The 20,244-nt window shown below is 42.3% G+C and overlaps 1 protein-coding gene across 1 annotated transcript in view; it reads left to right on the top strand.

The window, feature by feature from the left end:
- The window catches only part of LOC129858942 (potassium voltage-gated channel subfamily B member 2-like), a 324,590-nt gene that overhangs the window by 285,895 nt on the left and 18,451 nt on the right, over positions 1 to 20,244 (top strand). The window lies entirely within an intron of this gene.

The following is a 20,244-nucleotide window of genomic DNA, read 5'->3' as shown; positions in this document are numbered from 1 at the left end:
GCAGTAGACCTGGACGCAGTGTCCCAAATGTCTCTCTATTCCTTATATGGAGCTTTCTGGTCAAGAGTGCACCTGTATAGGGAACAGGCTGCTACTTGGGACTCTGCCCAAGCCCTTTGAGCGAGGTAGGGGAGCTGGGAGTCTGCCAACAGGTCATTTCCAGGTCACGTCTTGGTCAGGCGACAGGGGACGTGACGGGGTCAACCTCTTTTCCAGGGAGATTATCACGCCATTCACCTCACACACGCACACACACACACCACCCACACACATCTACCACCAACACACACACACACACACACGCGCGCGCGAGCAAATGAGGCTCGGTCAGAGGCGACTGGACGTGACTACTTGATCTTCTCTGCACCTCCCCAGTCAGTTAAGGAGAGGTTAATAGGGGCCACCTCAGGATGTCTGTGTCACTCACACGGTGGGACGAACGCCAGGTAGCGACAAATACAGTACACCGTTTACCAGACATCTCTGTGAGTAGGTGGAGGTGTGAGTGGAGGTGTGAGTGGAGGTGTGTGTGTGTGTGTGAGTGGAGGTGTGTGTGTGTGTGTGTGTGTGTGTGTGTGTGTGTGTGTGTGTGTGTGTGTGTGTGTGTGTGTGTGTGTGTGTGTGTGTGTGTGTGTGTGTGTGTGTGTGTGTGTGTGTGTGTGATGTACAGTCGTGGTCAAAAGTTTTGAGAATTACACAAATATGAATTTTTCACAAAGTCTGCTCCCTCAGTTTGTATGATGGCAATTTGCATATACTCCAGAATTTTATGAAGAGTGATCAGATGAATTGCAATTAATTGCAAAGGCCCTCTTTGCCATGCAAATTAACTGAATACCCAAAAAACTTTTCCACTGCATTTGAGCCCTGCCACAAAAGGACCAGCTGACATCATGTCAGTGATTCTCTCATTAACACAGGTGTGAGTTTTGACGAGGACAAGGCTGGCGATCACTCTGTCATGCTGATTGAGTTCGAATAACAGACTGGAAGCTTTAAAAGGAGGGTGGTGCTTGGAATCATTGTTCTTCCTCTGTCAACCATGGTTACCTGCAAGGAAACAGGTGCCGTCATCATTGCTTTGCACAAAAAGGGATTCACAGGCAAGGATATTGCTGCCAGTAACATTGCACCTAAATCAACCATTTATCGGATCATCAAAAACTTCAAGGAGAGCGGTTCAATTGTTGTGAAGAAGGCTTCAGGGCGCCCAAGAAAGTCCAGCAAGCACCAGGGCCGTCTCCTAAAGTTGATTCAGCTGCGGGATCGGGGCACCACCAGTACAGAGCTTGCTCAGGAATGACAGCAGGCAGGTGTGAGTGCATCTGCACACACAGTGAGGCAAAGACTTTTGAAGGATGGCCTGGTGTCAAGAAGGGCTGCAAAGAAGCCACTTCTCTCTAGGAAAACATCAGGGACAGACTGATATTCTGCAAAAGGTACAGGGATTGGTCTGCTGAGGACTGGGAAAAAGTCATTTTCTCTGATGAATCCGCTTTCCGATTGTTTGGGGCATCCGGAAAAAAGCTTGTCCGGAGAAGACAAGGTGAGCGCTACCATCAGTCCTGTGTCATGCAAACAGTAAAGCATCCTGAGACCATTCATGTGTGGGGTTGCTTCTCAGCCAAGGGAGTGGGCTCGCACACAATTTTGCTTAAGAACACAGCCATGAATAAAGAATGGTACCAACACATCCTCCGAGAGCAACTTTCCCAACCATCCAGGAACAGTTTGGTGACGAACAATGCCTTTTCCAGCATGATGGAGCACCATTCCATAAGGCAAAAGTGAAAACTAAGTGGCTCGATATTTTGGGTCCATGGCCAGGAAACTCCCCAGACCTTAATCCCATTGAGAAAGTGTGGTCAATCCTCAATAGGCGGGTGGACAAACAAAAACCCACAAATTCTGACAAACTCCAAGCATTGATTTTGCAAGAATGGGCTGCCATCAGTCAGGATGTGGCCCAGAAGTTAATTGACAGCATGCCAGGGCATATTGCAGAGGTCTTGAAAAAGAAGGGTCATCACTGCAAATATTGACTCTTTGCATCAACTTATTGTAATTGTCAGTAAAAGCTTTTGACACTTATGAAATGCTTGTAATTATACTTCAGTATTCCATAGTAACATCTGACAAAAATAGCCCAGGCTTGATCTGCAACTTATAGGTTTAACCCACATTGAGCTAGCTAGCACTCCTTCATCAACACACTTCCTGTCCTTAACTAGGGTTAACTAGGGTTAACTAGGATTACAAATGTTCTACTAGCCTGGCTAGTTTGGCATGTTCTACTAACCTGGCTAGTTTGGCATGTTCTACTAGCCTGGCTAGTTTGGCATGTTCTACTAACCTGGCTAGTTTGGCATGTTCTACTAACCTGGCTAGTTTGGCATGTTCTACTAACCTGGCTAGTTTGGCATGTTCTACTAACCTGGCTAGTTTGGCATGTTCTACTAGCCTGGCTAGTTTGGCATGTTCTACTAACCTGGCTAGTTTGTCAAATGTTCTACTAACCTGGCTAGTTTGGCATTTTCTACTTGCCTGGCTAGTTTGGCATGTTCTACTAACCTGGCTAGTTTGGCATGTTCTACTAACCTGGCTAGTTTGGCATGTTCTACTTGCCTGGCAAGTTTGGCAAATGTTCTACTAGCCCGTCTGAATAGTACTAGCGTCGGGCTAGCCGGCTAGCTTAATTACCCTCTCTGTTTATAGGTCAATGGTGGAGTTGTTAACTGAGTAGAAGGTGAAGTGTTCTCATCATTGTTCTCAGAACATATCAGTTCTCATCTTTTAGCCTTTACAACTGCTGCAGTACACTTGTTGAGAAGCTATAAGCTATGCTACTGCTGCTGCTGCTGCTGTGCAATATTAAAGTGCAGGACAATGACCCTTCACTCTTCTCCTTCTCGCTGCCCTTCCCTGCCCTCCTCCTCATCCTCCTTCTCTCTACTCCTCTTCTTCCTCTCGCTACCCTTCGCTGGCCTCATCCTCCCTCTCCTCCTCTTCTCCCTCTTTTATTCTGTGTCCTTCCCGTCCTCCTCCACCACATTATTACAGTAACAGATTGGCTCTGGGCCACATGCAATGGCTGCTACCCTGACCTTAGAGGATTAGTTTAGAGTCCAGTTGAGGCTGCTGAGGGGAGGACGGCTCATAATAATGGCTGGAACGGAGTGAATAGAATGGCATCGAACACATATAAACCATGTGTTTGATACCATTCCACTTATTCCACTACAGACATTACCACGAGCCCGTCCTCCCGAATTAACTTGCCACCAACCCCCTGTGATATAGACGAATAACCCTCTTCCTTCCCCACCACCGGAAAATAAGGCAGGAAGAGGATGTAGTATTATTAATGACTCTAATAGGGTGTCACCAAATGGCACCCTATTCCCTATATAGAACACTACTTTAGACCAGAGCCAATTTGGCAGCACAAAGAGTGGCATGATGGCACAAACAGACTGGTACCCAGGCTAACAGAGAGGTAGGAGACAAACAGACTGGTACTCAGGCTAACAGAGAGGTAGGAGACAAACAGACTGGTACCCAGGCTAACAGAGAGGTAGGATACAAACATACTGGTACCCAGGCTAACAGAGACGTAGGATACAAACAGACTGGTACCCAGGCTAACAGAGACGTAGGATACAAACAGACTGGTACCCAGGCTAACAAAGAAGTAGGAGACAAACAGACTGGTACCCAGGCTAACAAAGAGGTAGGATACAAACATACTGGTACCCAGGCTAACAAAGAGGTAGGAGACAAACAGACTGGTACCCAGGCTAACAGAGAGGTAGGAGACAAACAGACTGGTACCCAGGCTAACAGAGAGGTAGGAGACAAACAGACTGGTACGCAGGCTAACAGAGAGGTAGGAGACAAACAGACTGGAACCCAGGCTAACAGAGAAGTAGGATACAAACAGACTGGTACCCAGGCTAACAGAGAGGTAGGAGACAAACAGACTGGTACCCAGGCTAACAGAGAGGTAGGAGACAAACAGACTGGTACCCAGGCTAACAGAGAGGTAGGAGACAAACAGACTGGTACCCAGGCTAACAGAGAGGTAGGAGACAAACAGACTGGTACCCAGGCTAACAGAGAGGTAGGAGACAAACAGACTGGTACCCAGGCTAACAGAGAGGTAGGAGACAAACAGACTGGTACGCAGGCTAACAGAGAGGTAGGAGACAAACAGACTGGTACGCAGGCTAACAGAGAGGTAGGAGACAAACAGACTGGAACCCAGGCTAACAGAGAAGTAGGATACAAACAGACTGGTACCCAGGCTAACAGAGAGGTAGGAGACAAACAGACTGGTACCCAGGCTAACAGAGAGGTAGGAGACAAACAGACTGGTACCCAGGCTAACAGAGAGGTAGGAGACAAACAGACTGGTACCCAGGCTAACAGAGAGGTAGGAGACAAACAGACTGGCACCCAGGCTAACAGAGAGGTAGGAGACAAACAGACTGGTACGCAGGCTAACAGAGAGGTAGGAGACAAACAGACTGGTACGCAGGCTAACAGAGAGGTAGGAGACAAACAGACTGGAACCCAGGCTAACAGAGAAGTAGGATACAAACAGACTGGTACCCAGGCTAACAGAGAGGTAGGAGACAAACAGACTGGTACCCAGGCTAACAGAGAGGTAGGAGACAAACAGACTGGTACCCAGGCTAACAGAGAGGTAGGAGACAAACAGACTGGTACCCAGGCTAACAGAGAGGTAGGAGACAAACAGACTGGTACTCAGGCTAACAGAGAGGTAGGATACAAACAGACTGGTATCCAGGCTAACAGTGAGGTAGGAGACAGACTGGTACCCAGGCTAACAGAGAGGTAGGAGACAAACAGACTGGTACTCAGGCTAACAGTGAGGTAGGAGACAGACTGGTACCCAGGCTAACAGAGAGGTAGGAGACAAACAGACTGGTACTCAGGCTAACAGAGAGGTAGGAGACAAACAGACTGGTACCAAGGCTAGGAAATCGTGTGTTATGTTATGCTTTGAGCATTGGTGTTGGATTTTGAGTACATTGGGGTTTCCAGATAGGTCACAGATGTGTTTGTGGAGCTGGGATCAGAAAGACAGATGAAGATACATTTGTTCTGCTTCTCTACTATCGTCACTGTCCCAAACGACACCATTTTTCCTATTGACTCTGGTCTAAAGTAGTGCACTATGTAGGGAATAGGGTGCCATAGGGCTCTGGTCTAAAGTAGTGCACTATGTAGGGAATAGGGTGCCATAGGCCTCTGGTCTAAAGTAGTGCACTATGTAGGGAATAGGGTGCCATAGGCCTCTGGTCTAAAGTAGTGCACTATGTAGGGAATAGGGTGCCATAGGCCTTTGGTCTAAAGTAGTGCACTATATAGGGAATAGGGTGCCATAGGGCTCTGGTCTAAAGTAGTGCACTATACAGGGAATAGGGTGCCATAGGGCTCTGGTCTAAAGTAGTGCACTATGTAGGGAATAGGGTCCCATAGGCCTCTGGTCTAAAGTAGTGCACTATATAGGGAATAGAGTTCCATTTGGGACATGTCTTATTAAAGGAGATATAAACAAGTGTAAATCCTCTTCTTTAAACACTTGTAATCTGAAGAGACGTAACTCAGTGTGTCTCACTCACAGTTTTTTTTTTTTTAAATCTGCACAACAGCCTACAGGCATTTACCCGGCTTTCATCTCCTCCGTCAATCTGTTCTGTATCTTCTGCTCCTTTTATAACAGGAACAGTTCATTGGAGATTAAAGGTGAAGAGATGAAATCAAGAGTATGACATTTGTATGGGCCATGTCGGGTTGCCATGTCGGGTTGCCATGTAAGGTTGCACTGTTCTGTGCTTTCACAGAAATCCTGCGAGTTGGATTCCCAGAATCAGGAGGGAAATAAGCAGGAAATATAGAACGGTCCCAAACAGGATTTATGGAAAACCTGGACACATGGGGAAAGCTACCTGGAAAGTTTCCCAACTGAAAACAAAGAGTTGGTTTGTGAGTGTGTTGTGAGAAGAATAGAAATGGGAATGCTAGAACCATAAAGTATTGAATATCCAAACATAGCTGCTGGATAGAAACAGACGCACTAATACACTGGTAATTAGAGGGCGTTGACTACCTTCTCTCACTCACTCATCCACCGTCTGTTCCATGGACTGTAAGACAATAATGGACAAAGCAATTGATGACATCCCCCCCATTGTTTCCTATGTGAAGGCTCATTGTTTCCTATGTGAAGGCTCATTGTTTCCTATGTGAAGGCTCATTGTTTCCTATGTGAAGGCTCATTGTTTCCTATGTGAAGGCTCATTGTTTCCTATGTGAAGGCTCTTTGTTTCCTATGTGAAGGCTTATTGTTTCCTATGTGAAGGCTCATTGATTCATGTGTGAAGGCTTATTGTTTCCTATGTGAAGGCTCATTGTTTCCTATGTGAAGGCTCATTGTTTCCTATGTGAAGGCTGATTGTTTCCTATGTGAAGGCTCATTGATTCCTGTATGAAGGCTCTTTGTTTCCTAAGTGAAGGCTCACTGTTTCCTATGTGAAGACTCGTTGTTTCCTATGTGAAGGCTCATTGTTTCCTATGTGAAGGCTCATTGTTTCCTATGTGAAGGCTCATTGTTTCCTATGTGAAGGCTCTTTGTTTCCTATGTGAAGGCTCACTGTTTCCTATGTGAAGGCTCATTGTTTCCTATGTGAAGACTCATTGTTTCCTATGTCAAGGCTCATAGTTTCCTATGTGAAGGCTGATTGTTTCCTATGTGAAGGCTCATTGATTCCTATGTGAAGGCTCATTGTTTCCTATGTGAAGGCTTATTGTTTCCTATGTGAAGGCTCATTGTTTCCTATGTGAAGGCTCATTTATTCATGTGTGAAGCCTCATTGTTTCCTATGTGAAGGCTCAGTGTTTCCTATGTGAAGGCTCATTGTTTCCTATGTGAAGGCTCATTGATTCATGTGTGAAGGCTCATTGTTTCCTATGTGAAAGCTCATTGTTTCCTATGTGAAGGCTCATTGATTCCTGTATGAAGGCACATTGTTTCCTATGTGAAGGCTCATTGTTTCCTATGTCAAGGCTGATTGTTTCCTATGTGAAAGCTGATTGTTTCCTATGTGAAGGCTCATTGATTCCTATGTGAAGGCTCATTGTTTCCTATGTGAAGGCTCATTGATTCATGTGTGAAGCCTCATTGTTTCCTATGTGAAGGCTCATTGATTCATGTGTGAAGCCTCATTGTTTCCTATGTGAAGGCTCATTATTTCCTATGTGAAGGCTCATTGTTTCCTATGTCAAGGCTCATTGTTTCCTATGTGAAGGCTCATTGTTTCCTATGTGAAGGCTCATTGTTTCCTATGTCAAGGCTCATTGTTTCCTATGTGAAGGCTCATTGATTCCTATGTGAAGGCTCATTGATTCCTATGTCAAGGCTCATTGTTTCCTATGTGAAGGCTCATTGTTTCCTATGTGAAGGCTCATTGTTTCCTATGTCAAGGCTCATTGTTTCCTATGTGAAGGCTCATTGATTCCTATGTGAAGGCTTATTGTTTCCTATTTGAAGGCTCATTGTTTCCTATGTGAAGGCTGATTGTTTCCTATGTGAAGGCACATTGTTTCCTATGTGAAGGCTCATTGTTTCCTATATGAAGGTTGATTGATTCCTGTGTGAAGGCGTATTGTTTCCTTTGTGAAGGCTCTTTGTTTCCTATGTGAAGGTTCATTGTTTCCTATGTGAAGGCTCATTGTTTCCTATGTGAAGGCTCATTGATTCCTGTATGAAGGCTCTTTGTTTCCTATGTGAAGGCTCATTGTTTCCTATGTGAAGGCCCATTGTTTCCTATGTGAAGGCTGATTGTTTCCTATATGAAGGTTAATTGATTACTGTGTGAAGGCTTATTGTTTCCTTTGTGAAGGCTCATTGATTCCTTTATGAAGGCTCTTTGTTTCCTATTTGAAGGCTCATTGTTTCCTATGTGAAGGCTCATTGTTTCCTATGTGAAGGCTCATTGTTTCCTATGTGAAGGCTCATTGATTCCTGTATGAAGGCTCTTTGTTTCCTATTTGAAGGCTCATTGTTTCCTATGTGAAGGCTGATTGTTTCCTATGTGAAGCTCATTGTTTCCTATGTGAAGGCTCTTTGTTTCCTATGTGAATGTTCATTGTTTCCTATGTGAAGGCTCATTGTTTCCTATGTGAAGGCTCATTGTTTCCTATGTGAAGGCTCATTGTTTCCTATGTGAAGGCTCATTGATTCCTGTATGAAGGCTCTTTGTTTCCTATGTGAAGGCTCATTGTTTCCTATGTGAAGGCCCATTGTTTCCTATGTGAAGGCTGATTGTTTCCTATATGAAGGCTGATTGTTTCCTATGTGAAGGCTCATTGTTTCCTATGTGAAGGCTCATTGATTCCTGTATGAAGGCTCTTTGTTTCCTATTTGAAGGCTCATTGTTTCCTATGTAAAGGCTGATTGTTTCCTATGTGAAGGCTCATTGTTTCCTATGTGAAGGCTCATTGTTTCCTATGTGAAGGCCCGTTGTTTCCTAGGTGAAGGCTCATTGATTCCTGTATGAAGGCTCGTTGTTTCCTATGTCAAGGCTCAAAGTTTCCTATATGAAGGCTGATTGATTCCTGTGTGAAGGCTTATTGTTTCCTTTGTGAAGGCTCTTTGTTTCCTATGTGAAGGTTCATTGTTTCCTATGTGAAGGCCCATTGTTCCCTATGTGAAGGCTCACTGTTTCCTATGTGAAGGCCCATTGTTTCCTATGTGAAGGCTCATTGTTTCCTATGTGAAGCCTCATTGTTTCATATGTGAAGGCTCATAGTTTCCTATGTGAAGGCCCATTGTTTCCTATGTGAAGGCTCATAGTTTACTATATGAAGGCTGATTGATTCCTGTGTGAAGGCTCATTGTTTCCTATGTGAAGGCTCATTGTTTCCTATGTGAAGGCTTATTGTTTCCTTTGTGAAGGCTCTTTGTTTCCTATGTGAAGGTTTATTGTTTCCTATGTGAAGGCCCATTGTTTCCTATGTGAAGGCTGATTGTTTCCTATATGAAGGTTGATTGATTCCTGTGTGAAGGCTTATTGTTTCCTTTGTGAAGGCTCTTTGTTTCCTATGTGAAGGTTCATTGTTTCCTATGTGAAGGATCATTGTTTCCTATGTGAAGGCTCATTGATTCCTGTATGAAGGCTCTTTGTTTCCTATGTGAAGGCTCATTGTTTCCTATGTGAATGCCCATTGTTTCCTATGTGAAGGCTGATTGTTTCCTATATGAAGGTTGATTGATTCCTGTGTGAAGGCTTATTGTTTCCTTTGTGAAGGCTCATTGATTCCTGTATGAAGGCTTTTTGTTTCCTATTTGAAGGCTCATTGTTTCCTATGTGAAGGCTCATTGTTTCCTATGTGAAGGCTCATTGTTTCCTATGTGAAGGCTCATTGATTCCTGTATGAAGGCTCTTTGTTTCCTATTTGAAGGCTCATTGTTTCCTATTTGAAGGCTGATTGTTTCCTATGTGAAGGCTCATTGTTTCCTATGTGAAGGTTTATTGTTTCCTATGTGAAGGCCCATTGTTTCCTATGTGAAGGCTGATTGTTTCCTATATGAAGGTTGATTGATTCCTGTGTGAAGGCTTATTGTTTCCTTTGTGAAGGCTCTTTGTTTCCTATGTGAAGGTTCATTGTTTCCTATGTGAAGGCTCATTGTTTCCTTTGTGAAGGCTCATTGTTTCCTATGTGAAGGCTCAGTTTCCTATGTGAAGGAGGATTGTTTCCTATATGAAGGCTGATTGATTCCTGTATGAAGGCTCTTTGTTTCCTATTTGAAGGCTCATTGTTTCCTATGTGAAGGCTGATTGTTTCCTATGTGAAGGCTCATTGTTTCCTATGTGAATGCCCATTGTTTCCTATGTGAAGGCCGATTGTTTCCTATATGAAGGTTGATTGATTCCTGTGTGAAGGCTTATTGTTTCCTTTGTGAAGGCTCTTTGTTTCCTATGTGAAGGTTCATTGTTTCCTATGTGAAGGCTCATTGTTTCCTATGTAAAGGCTCATTATTTCCTATGTGAAGGCTCATTGTTTCCTATGTGAAGGCTCATTGATTCCTGTATGAAGGCTCTTTGTTTCCTATGTGAAGGCTCATTGTTTCCTATGTGAAGGCTCATTGATTCCTATGTGAAGGCTCATTGTTTCCTATGTGAAGGCTTATTGTTTCCTATGTGAAGGCTCAGTGTTTCCTATGTGAAGGCTCATTTATTCATGTGTGAAGCCTCATTGTTTCCTATGTGAAGGCTCATTGTTTCCTATGTGAAGGGTCATTGTTTCCTATGTGAAGGCTCATTGATTCATGTGTGAAGGCTCATTGTTTCCTATGTGAAAGCTCATTGTTTCCTATGTGAAGGCTCATTGATTCCTGTATGAAGGCACATTGTTTCCTATGTGAAGACTCATTGTTTCCTATGTCAAGGCTGATTGTTTCCTATGTGAAAGCTGATTGTTTCCTATGTGAAGGCTCATTGATTCCTATGTGAAGGCTCATTGTTTCCTATGTGAAGGCTCATTGTTTCCTATGTGAAGGCTCATTGTTTCCTATGTGAAGGCTCATTGATTCATGTGTGAAGCCTCATTGTTTCCTATGTGAAGGCTCATTATTTCCTATGTGAAGGCTCATTGTTTCCTATGTCAAGGCTCATTGTTTCCTATGTGAAGGCTCATTGTTTCCTATGTGAAGGCTCATTGTTTCCTATGTCAAGGCTCATTGTTTCCTATGTGAAGGCTCATTGATTCCTATGTGAAGGCTCATTGATTCCTATGTCAAGGCTCACTGTTTCCTATGTGAAGGCTCATTGTTTCCTATGTGAAGGCTCATTGTTTCCTATGTCAAGGCTCATTGTTTCCTATGTGAAGGCTCATTGATTCCTATGTGAAGGCTTATTGTTTCCTATTTGAAGGCTCATTGTTTCCTATGTGAAGGCTGATTGTTTCCTATGTGAAGGCACATTGTTTCCTATGTGAAGGCCCATTGTTTCCTATGTGAAGGCTCATTGTTTCCTATATGAAGGTTGATTGATTCCTGTGTGAAGGCGTATTGTTTCCTTTGTGAAGGCTCTTTGTTTCCTATGTGAAGGTTCATTGTTTCCTATGTGAAGGCTCATTGTTTCCTATGTGAAGGCTCATTGATTCCTGTATGAAGGCTCTTTGTTTCCTATGTGAAGGCTCATTGTTTCCTATGTGAAGGCCCATTGTTTCCTATGTGAAGGCTGATTGTTTCCTATATGAAGGTTAATTGATTACTGTGTGAAGGCTTATTGTTTCCTTTGTGAAGGCTCATTGATTCCTGTATGAAGGCTCTTTGTTTCCTATTTGAAGGCTCATTGTTTCCTATGTGAAGGCTCATTGTTTCCTATGTGAAGGCTCATTGTTTCCTATGTGAAGACTCATTGATTCCTGTATGAAGGCTCTTTGTTTCCTATTTGAAGGCTCATTGTTTCCTATGTGAAGGCTGATTGTTTCCTATGTGAAGGCTCATTGTTTCCTATGTGAAGGCTCATTGTTTCCTATGTGAAGGCTCATTGTTTCCTATGTGAAGGCCTGTTGTTTCCTATTTGAAGGCTCATTGTTTCCTATGTGAAGGCTGATTGTTTCCTATGTGAAGGCTCTTTGTTTCCTATGTGAAGGTTCATTGTTTCCTATGTGAAGGCTCATTGTTTCCTATGTGAAGGCTCATTGTTTCCTATGTGAAGGCTCATTGTTTCCTATGTGAAGGCTCATTGATTCCTGTATGAAGGCTCTTTGTTTCCTATGTGAAGGCTCATTGTTTCCTATGTGAAGGCCCATTGTTTCCTATGTGAAGGCTGATTGTTTCCTATGTGAAGGCTCATTGTTTCCTATGTGAAGGCTCATTGATTCCTGTATGAAGGCTCTTTGTTTCCTATGTGAAGGCTCATTGTTTCCTATGTGAAGGCTGATTGTTTCCTATGTGAAGGCTCATTGTTTCCTATGTGAAGGCTCATTGTTTCCTATGTGAAGGCCCGTTGTTTCCTAGGTGAAGGCTCATTGATTCCTGTATGAAGGCTCGTTGTTTCCTATGTCAAGGCTCATAGTTTCCTATATGAAGGCTGATTGATTCCTGTGTGAAGGCTTATTGTTTCCTTTGTGAAGGCTCTTTGTTCCTATGTGAAGGTTCATTGTTTCCTATGTGAAGGCCCATTGTTCCCTATGTGAAGTCTCACTGTTTCCTATGTGAAGGCCCATTGTTTCCTATGTGAAGGCTCATTGTTTCCTATGTGAAGCCTCATTGTTTCATATGTGAAGGCTCATAGTTTCCTATGTGAAGGCCCATTGTTTCCTATGTGAAGGCTCATAGTTTCCTATATGAAGGCTGATTGATTCCTGTGTGAAGGCTCATTGTTTCCTATGTGAAGGCTCATTGTTTCCTATGTGAAGGCTTATTGTTTCCTTTGTGAAGGCTCTTTGTTTCCTATGTGAAGGTTTATTGTTTCCTATGTGAAGGCCCATTGTTTCCTATGTGAATGCTGATTGTTTCCTATATGAAGGTTGATTGATTCCTGTGTGAAGGCTTATTGTTTCCTTTGTGAAGGCTCTTTGTTTCCTATGTGAAGGTTCATTGTTTCCTATGTGAAGGCTCATTGTTTCCTATGTGAAGGCTCATTGATTCCTGTATGAAGGCTCTTTGTTTCCTATGTGAAGGCTCATTGTTTCCTATGTGAATGCCCATTGTTTCCTATGTGAAGGCTGATTGTTTCCTATATGAAGGTTGATTGATTCCTGTGTGAAGGCTTATTGTTTCCTTTGTGAAGGCTCATTGATTCCTGTATGAAGGCTCTTTGTTTCCTATTTGAAGGCTCATTGTTTCCTATGTGAAGGCTCATTGTTTCCTATGTGAAGGCTCATTGATTCCTGTATGAAGGCTCTTTGTTTCCTATTTGAAGGCTCATTGTTTCCTATTTGAAGGCTGATTGTTTCCTATGTGAAGGCTCATTGTTTCCTATGTGAAGGCTCATTGTTTCCTATGTGAAGGCACATGGTTTCCTATGTGAAGGCTGATTGTTTCCTATATGAAGGTTGATTGATTCCTGTGTGAAGGCTTATTGTTTCCTTTGTGAAGGCTCTTTGTTTCCTATGTGAAGGTTCATTGTTTCCTATGTGAAGGCTCATTGTTTCCTTTGTGAAGGCTCATTGTTTCCTATGTGAAGGCTCATAGTTTCCTATGTGAAGGAGGATTGTTTCCTATATGAAGGCTGATTGATTCCTGTATGAAGGCTCATTGTTTCCTATTTGAAGGCTGATTGTTTCCTATGTGAAGGCTCATTGTTTCCTATGTGAAGGCTCATTGTTTCCTATGTGAAGGCACATTGTTTCCTATGTGAAGGCTGATTGTTTCCTATATGAAGGTTGATTGATTCCTGTGTGAAGGCTTATTGTTTCCTTTGTGAAGGCTCTTTGTTTCCTATGTGAAGGTTCATTGTTTCCTATGTGAAGGCTCATTGTTTCCTATGTGAAGGCTTATTGTTTCCTATGTGAAGGCTCATTGTTTCCTATGTGAATGCCCATTGTTTCCTATGTGAAGGCTGATTGTTTCCTATATGAAGGTTGATTGATTCCTGTGTGAAGGCTTATTGTTTCCTTTGTGAAGGCTTTTTGTTTCCTATGTGAAGGTTCATTGTTTCCTATGTGAAGGCTCATTGTTTCCTATGTGAAGGCTCATTGTTTCCTATGTGAAGGCTCATTGTTTCCTATGTGAAGGCTCATTGATTCCTGTATGAAGGCTCTTTGTTTCCTATGTGAAGGCTCATTGTTTCCTATGTGAAGGCTCATTGATTCCTATGTGAAGGCTCATTGTTTCCTATGTGAAGGCTTATTGTTTCCTATGTGAAGGCTCATTGTTTCCTATGTGAAGGCTCATTGTTTCCTATGTGAAGGCTCATTTATTCATGTGTGAAGCCTCATTGTTTCCTATGTGAAGGCTCATTGTTTCCTATGTGAAGGGTCATTGTTTCCTATGTGAAGGCTCATTGATTCATGTGTGAAGGCTCATTGTTTCCTATGTGAAAGCTCATTGTTTCCTATGTGAAGGCTCATTGATTCCTGTATGAAGGCACATTGTTTCCTATGTGAAGGCTCATTGTTTCCTATGTCAAGGCTGATTGTTTCCTATGTGAAAGCTGATTGTTTCCTATGTGAAGGCTCATTGATTCCTATGTGAAGGCTCATTGTTTCCTATGTGAAGGCTCATTGTTTCCTATGTGAAGGCTCATTGTTTCCTATGTGAAGGCTCATTGATTCATGTGTGAAGCCTCATTGTTTCCTATGTGAAGGCTCATTATTTCCTATGTGAAGGCTCATTGTTTCCTATGTCAAGGCTCATTGTTTCCTATGTGAAGGCTCATTGTTTCCTATGTGAAGGCTCATTGTTTCCTATGTCAAGGCTCATTGTTTCCTATGTGAAGGCTCATTGATTCCTATGTGAAGGCTCATTGATTCCTATGTGAAGGCTCATTGTTTCCTATGTGAAGGCTCATTGTTTCCTATGTGAAGGCTCATTGTTTCCTATGTCAAGGCTCATTGTTTCCTATGTGAAGGCTCATTGATTCCTATGTGAAGGCTTATTGTTTCCTATTTGAAGGCTCATTGTTTCCTATGTGAAGGCTGATTGTTTCCTATGTGAAGGCACATTGTTTCCTATGTGAAGGACCATTGTTTCTATGTGAAGGCTCATTGTTTCCTATATGAAGGTTGATTGATTCCTGTGTGAAGGCGTATTGTTTCCTTTGTGAAGGCTCTTTGTTTCCTATGTGAAGGTTCATTGTTTCCTATGTGAAGGCTCATTGTTTCCTATGTGAAGGCTCATTGATTCCTGTATGAAGGCTCTTTGTTTCCTATGTGAAGGCTCATTGTTTCCTATGTGAAGGCCCATTGTTTCCTATGTGAAGGCTGATTGTTTCCTATATGAAGGTTAATTGATTACTGTGTGAAGGCTTATTGTTTCCTTTGTGAAGGCTCATTGATTCCTGTATGAAGGCTCTTTGTTTCCTATTTGAAGGCTCATTGTTTCCTATGTGAAGGCTCATTGTTTCCTATGTGAAGGCATATTGTTTCCTATGTGAAGGCTCATTGATTCCTGTATGAAGGCTCTTTGTTTCCTATTTGAAGGCTCATTGTTTCCTATGTGAAGGCTGATTGTTTCCTATGTGAAGGCTCATTGTTTCCTATGTGAAGGCTCATTGTTTCCTATGTGAAGGCTCATTGTTTCCTATGTGAAGGCTCATTGTTTCCTATGTGAAGGCCCTTTGTTTCCTATTTGAAGGCTCATTGTTTCCTATGTGAAGGCTGATTGTTTCCTATGTGAAGGCTCATTGTTTCCTATGTGAAGGCCCATTGTTTCCTATGTGAAGGCTGATTGTTTCCTATATGAAGGTTGATTGATTCCTGTGTGAAGTCTTATTGTTTCCTTTGTGAAGGCTCTTTGTTTCCTATGTGAAGGTTCATTGTTTCCTATGTGAAGGCTCATTGTTTCCTATGTGAAGGCTCATTGTTTCCTATGTGAAGCCTCATTGTTTCCTATGTGAAGACTCATTGATTCCTGTATGAAGGCTCGTTGTTTCCTATGTCAAGGCTCATAGTTTCCTATATGAAGGCTGATTGATTCCTGTGTGAAGGCTTATTGTTTCCTTTGTGAAGACTCTTTGTTTCCTATGTGAAGGTTCATTGTTTCCTATGTGAAGGTCCATTGTTCCCTATGTGAAGGCTCACTGTTTCCTATGTGAAGGCCCATTGTTTCCTATGTGAAGGCTCATTGTTTCCTATGTGAAGGCCCATTGTTTCCTATGTGAAGGCTGATTGTTTCCTATATGAAGGCTAATTGTTTCCTATGTGAAGGCTCATTGTTTCCTATGTGAAGGCTCATTGATTCCTGTATGAAGGCTCTTTGTTTCCTATTTGAAGGCTCATTGTTTCCTATGTGAAGGCTGATTGTTTCCTATGTGAAGGCTCATTGTTTCCTATGTGAAGGCTCATTGTTTCCTATGTGAAGGCCCGTTGTTTCCTAGGTGAAGGCTCATTGATTCCTGTATGAAGGCTCGTTGTTTCCTATGTCAAGGCTCATAGTTTCCTATATGAAGGCTGATTGATTCCTGTGTGAAGGCTTATTGTTTCCTTTGTGAAGGCTCTTTGTTTCCTATGTGAAGGTTCATTGTTTCCTATGTGAAGGTCCATTGTTCCCTATGTGAAGGCTCACTGTTTCCTATGTGAAGGCCCATTGTTTCCTATGTGAAGGCTCATTGTTTCCTATGTGAAGCCTCATTGTTTCATATGTGAAGGCTCATAGTTTCCTATGTGAAGGCCCATTGTTTCCTATGTGAAGGCTCATAGTTTCCTATGTGAAGGCTGATTGTTTCCTATATGAAGGCTGATTGATTCCTGTGTGAAGGCTCATTGTTTCCTATGTCAAGGCTCATTGTTTCCTATGTGAAGGCTCATTGATTCCTATGTGAAGGCTTATTGTTTCCTATTTGAAGGCTCATTGTTTCCTATGTGAAGGCTGATTGTTTCCTATGTGAAGGCACATTGTTTCCTATGTGAAGGCCCATTGTTTCCTATGTGAAGGCTCATTGTTTCCTATATGAAGGTTGATTGATTCCTGTGTGAAGGCGTATTGTTTCCTTTGTGAAGGCTCTTTGTTTCCTATGTGAAGGTTCATTGTTTCCTATGTGAAGGCTCACTGTTTCCTATGTGAAGGCTCATTGATTCCTGTATGAAGGCTCTTTGTTTCCTATGTGAAGGCTCATTGTTTCCTATGTGAAGGCCCATTGTTTCCTATGTGAAGGCTGATTGTTTCCTATATGAAGGTTAATTGATTACTGTGTGAAGGCTTATTGTTTCCTTTGTGAAGGCTCATTGATTCCTGTATGAAGGCTCTTTGTTTCCTATTTGAAGGCTCATTGTTTCCTATGTGAAGGCTCATTGTTTCCTATGTGAAGGCTCATTGTTTCCTATGTGAAGGCTCATTGATTCCTGTATGAAGGCTCTTTGTTTCCTATTTGAAGGCTCATTGTTTCCTATGTGAAGGCTGATTGTTTCCTATGTGAAGGCTCATTGTTTCCTATGTGAAGGCTCATTGTTTCCTATGTGAAGGCTCATTGCTTCCTATGTGAAGGCCCGTTGTTTCCTATTTGAAGGCTCATTGTTTCCTATGTGAAGGCTGATTGTTTCCTATGTGAAGGCTCATTGTTTCCTATGTGAAGGCCCATTGTTTCCTATGTGAAGGCTGATTGTTTCCTATATGAAGGTTGATTGATTCCTGTGTGAAGGCTTATTGTTTCCTTTGTGAAGGCTCTTTGTTTCCTATGTGAAGGTTCATTGTTTCCTATGTGAAGGCTCACTGTTTCCTATGTGAAGGCTCATTGTTTCCTATGTGAAGGCTCATTGTTTCCTATGTGAAGGCTCATTGATTCCTGTATGAAGGCTCTTTGTTTCCTATGTGAAGGCTCATTGTTTCCTATGTGAAGGCCCATTGTTTCCTATGTGAAGGCTCTTTGTTTCCTATATGAAGGCTAATTGTTTCCTATGTGAAGGCTCATTGTTTCCTATGTGAAGGCTCATTGATTCCTGTATGAAGGCTCTTTGTTTCCTATTTGAAGGCTCATTGTTTCCTATGTGAAGGCTGATTGTTTCCTATGTGAAGGCTCATTGTTTCCTATGTGAAGGCTCATTGTTTCCTATGTGAAGGCCCGTTGTTTCCTAGGTGAAGGCTCATTGATTCCTGTATGAAGGCTCGTTGTTTCCTATGTCAAGGCTCATAGTTTCCTATATGAAGGCTGATTGATTCCTGTGTGAAGGCTTATTGTTTCCTTTGTGAAGGCTCATTGTTTCCTATGTGAAGGCTTATTGTTTCCTTTCTGAAGGCTCTTTGTTTCCTATGTGAAGGTTTATTGTTTCCTATGTGAAGGCCCATTGTTTCCTATGTGAAGGCTGATTGTTTCCTATATGAAGGTTGATTGATTCCTGTGTGAAGGCTTATTGTTTCCTATGTGAAGGCTCTTTGTTTCCTATGTGAAGGTTCATTTTTTCCTATGTGAAGGCTCATTGTTTCCTTTGTGAAGGCTCATTGTTTCCTATGTGAAGGCTCATAGTTTCCTATGTGAAGGAGGATTGTTTCCTATATGAAGGCTGATTGATTCCTGTATGAAGGCTCTTTGTTTCATATTTGAAGGCTCATTGTTTCCTATGTGAAGGCTGATTGTTTCCTATGTGAAGGCTCATTGTTTCCTATGTGAATGCCCATTGTTTCCTATGTGAAGGCTGATTGTTTCCTATATGAAGGTTGATTGATTCCTGTGTGAAGGCTTATTGTTTCCTTTGTGAAGGCTCTTTGTTTCCTATTTGAAGGTTCATTGTTTCCTATGTGAAGGCTCATTGTTTCCTATGTGAAGGCTCATTGTTTCCTATGCGAAGGCTCATTGTTTCCTATGTGAAGGCTCATTGATTCCTGTATGAAGGCTCGTTGTTTCCTATGTCAAGGCTCATAGTTTCCTATATGAAGGCTGATTGATTCCTGTGTGAAGGCTTATTGTTTCCTTTGTGAAGACTCTTTGTTTCCTATGTGAAGGTTCATTGTTTCCTATGTGAAGGTCCATTGTTCCCTATGTGAAGGCTCACTGTTTCCTATGTGAAGGCCCATTGTTTCCTATGTGAAGGCTCATTGTTTCCTATGTGAAGGCCCATTGTTTCCTATGTGAAGGCTGATTGTTTCCTATATGAAGGCTAATTGTTTCCTATGTGAAGGCTCATTGTTTCCTATGTGAAGGCTCATTGATTCCTGTATGAAGGCTCTTTGTTTCCTATTTGAAGGCTCATTGTTTCCTATGTGAAGGCTGATTGTTTCCTATGTGAAGGCTCATTGTTTCCTATGTGAAGGCTCATTGTTTCCTATGTGAAGGCCCGTTGTTTCCTAGGTGAAGGCTCATTGATTCCTGTATGAAGGCTCGTTGTTTCCTATGTCAAGGCTCATAGTTTCCTATATGAAGGCTGATTGATTCCTGTGTGAAGGCTTATTGTTTCCTTTGTGAAGGCTCTTTGTTTCCTATGTGAAGGTTCATTGTTTCCTATGTGAAGGTCCATTGTTCCCTATGTGAAGGCTCACTGTTTCCTATGTGAAGGCCCATTGTTTCCTATGTGAAGGCTCATTGTTTCCTATGTGAAGCCTCATTGTTTCATATGTGAAGGCTCATAGTTTCCTATGTGAAGGCCCATTGTTTCCTATGTGAAGGCTCATAGTTTCCTATGTGAAGGCTGATTGTTTCCTATATGAAGGCTGATTGATTCCTGTGTGAAGGCTCATTGTTTCCTATGTCAAGGCTCATTGTTTCCTATGTGAAGGCTCATTGATTCCTATGTGAAGGCTTATTGTTTCCTATTTGAAGGCTCATTGTTTCCTATGTGAAGGCTGATTGTTTCCTATGTGAAGGCACATTGTTTCCTATGTGAAGGCCCATTGTTTCCTATGTGAAGGCTCATTGTTTCCTATATGAAGGTTGATTGATTCCTGTGTGAAGGCGTATTGTTTCCTTTGTGAAGGCTCTTTGTTTCCTATGTGAAGGTTCATTGTTTCCTATGTGAAGGCTCATTGTTTCCTATGTGAAGGCTCATTGATTCCTGTATGAAGGCTCTTTGTTTCCTATGTGAAGGCTCATTGTTTCCTATGTGAAGGCCCATTGTTTCCTATGTGAAGGCTGATTGTTTCCTATATGAAGGTTAATTGATTACTGTGTGAAGGCTTATTGTTTCCTTTGTGAAGGCTCATTGATTCCTGTATGAAGGCTCTTTGTTTCCTATTTGAAGGCTCATTGTTTCCTATGTGAAGGCTCATTGTTTCCTATGTGAAGGCTCATTGTTTCCTATGTGAAGGCTCATTGATTCCTGTATGAAGGCTCTTTGTTTCCTATTTGAAGGCTCATTGTTTCCTATGTGAAGGCTGATTGTTTCCTATGTGAAGGCTCATTGTTTCCTATGTGAAGGCTCATTGTTTCCTATGTGAAGGCTCATTGTTTCCTATGTGAAGGCCCGTTGTTTCCTATTTGAAGGCTCATTGTTTCCTATGTGAAGGCTGATTGTTTCCTATGTGAAGGCTCATTGTTTCCTATGTGAAGGCCCATTGTTTCCTATGTGAAGGCTGATTGTTTCCTATATGAAGGTTGATTGATTCCTGTGTGAAGG

The sequence above is a fragment of the Salvelinus fontinalis genome, chromosome 7 (genome assembly GCF_029448725.1).
Source record: "Salvelinus fontinalis isolate EN_2023a chromosome 7, ASM2944872v1, whole genome shotgun sequence".
Classification (NCBI taxonomy): Eukaryota; Metazoa; Chordata; class Actinopteri; order Salmoniformes; family Salmonidae; genus Salvelinus; species Salvelinus fontinalis.
Note: the sequence above shows the minus strand (reverse complement) of the source record. Positions and strands in the feature narration are given on the sequence as shown.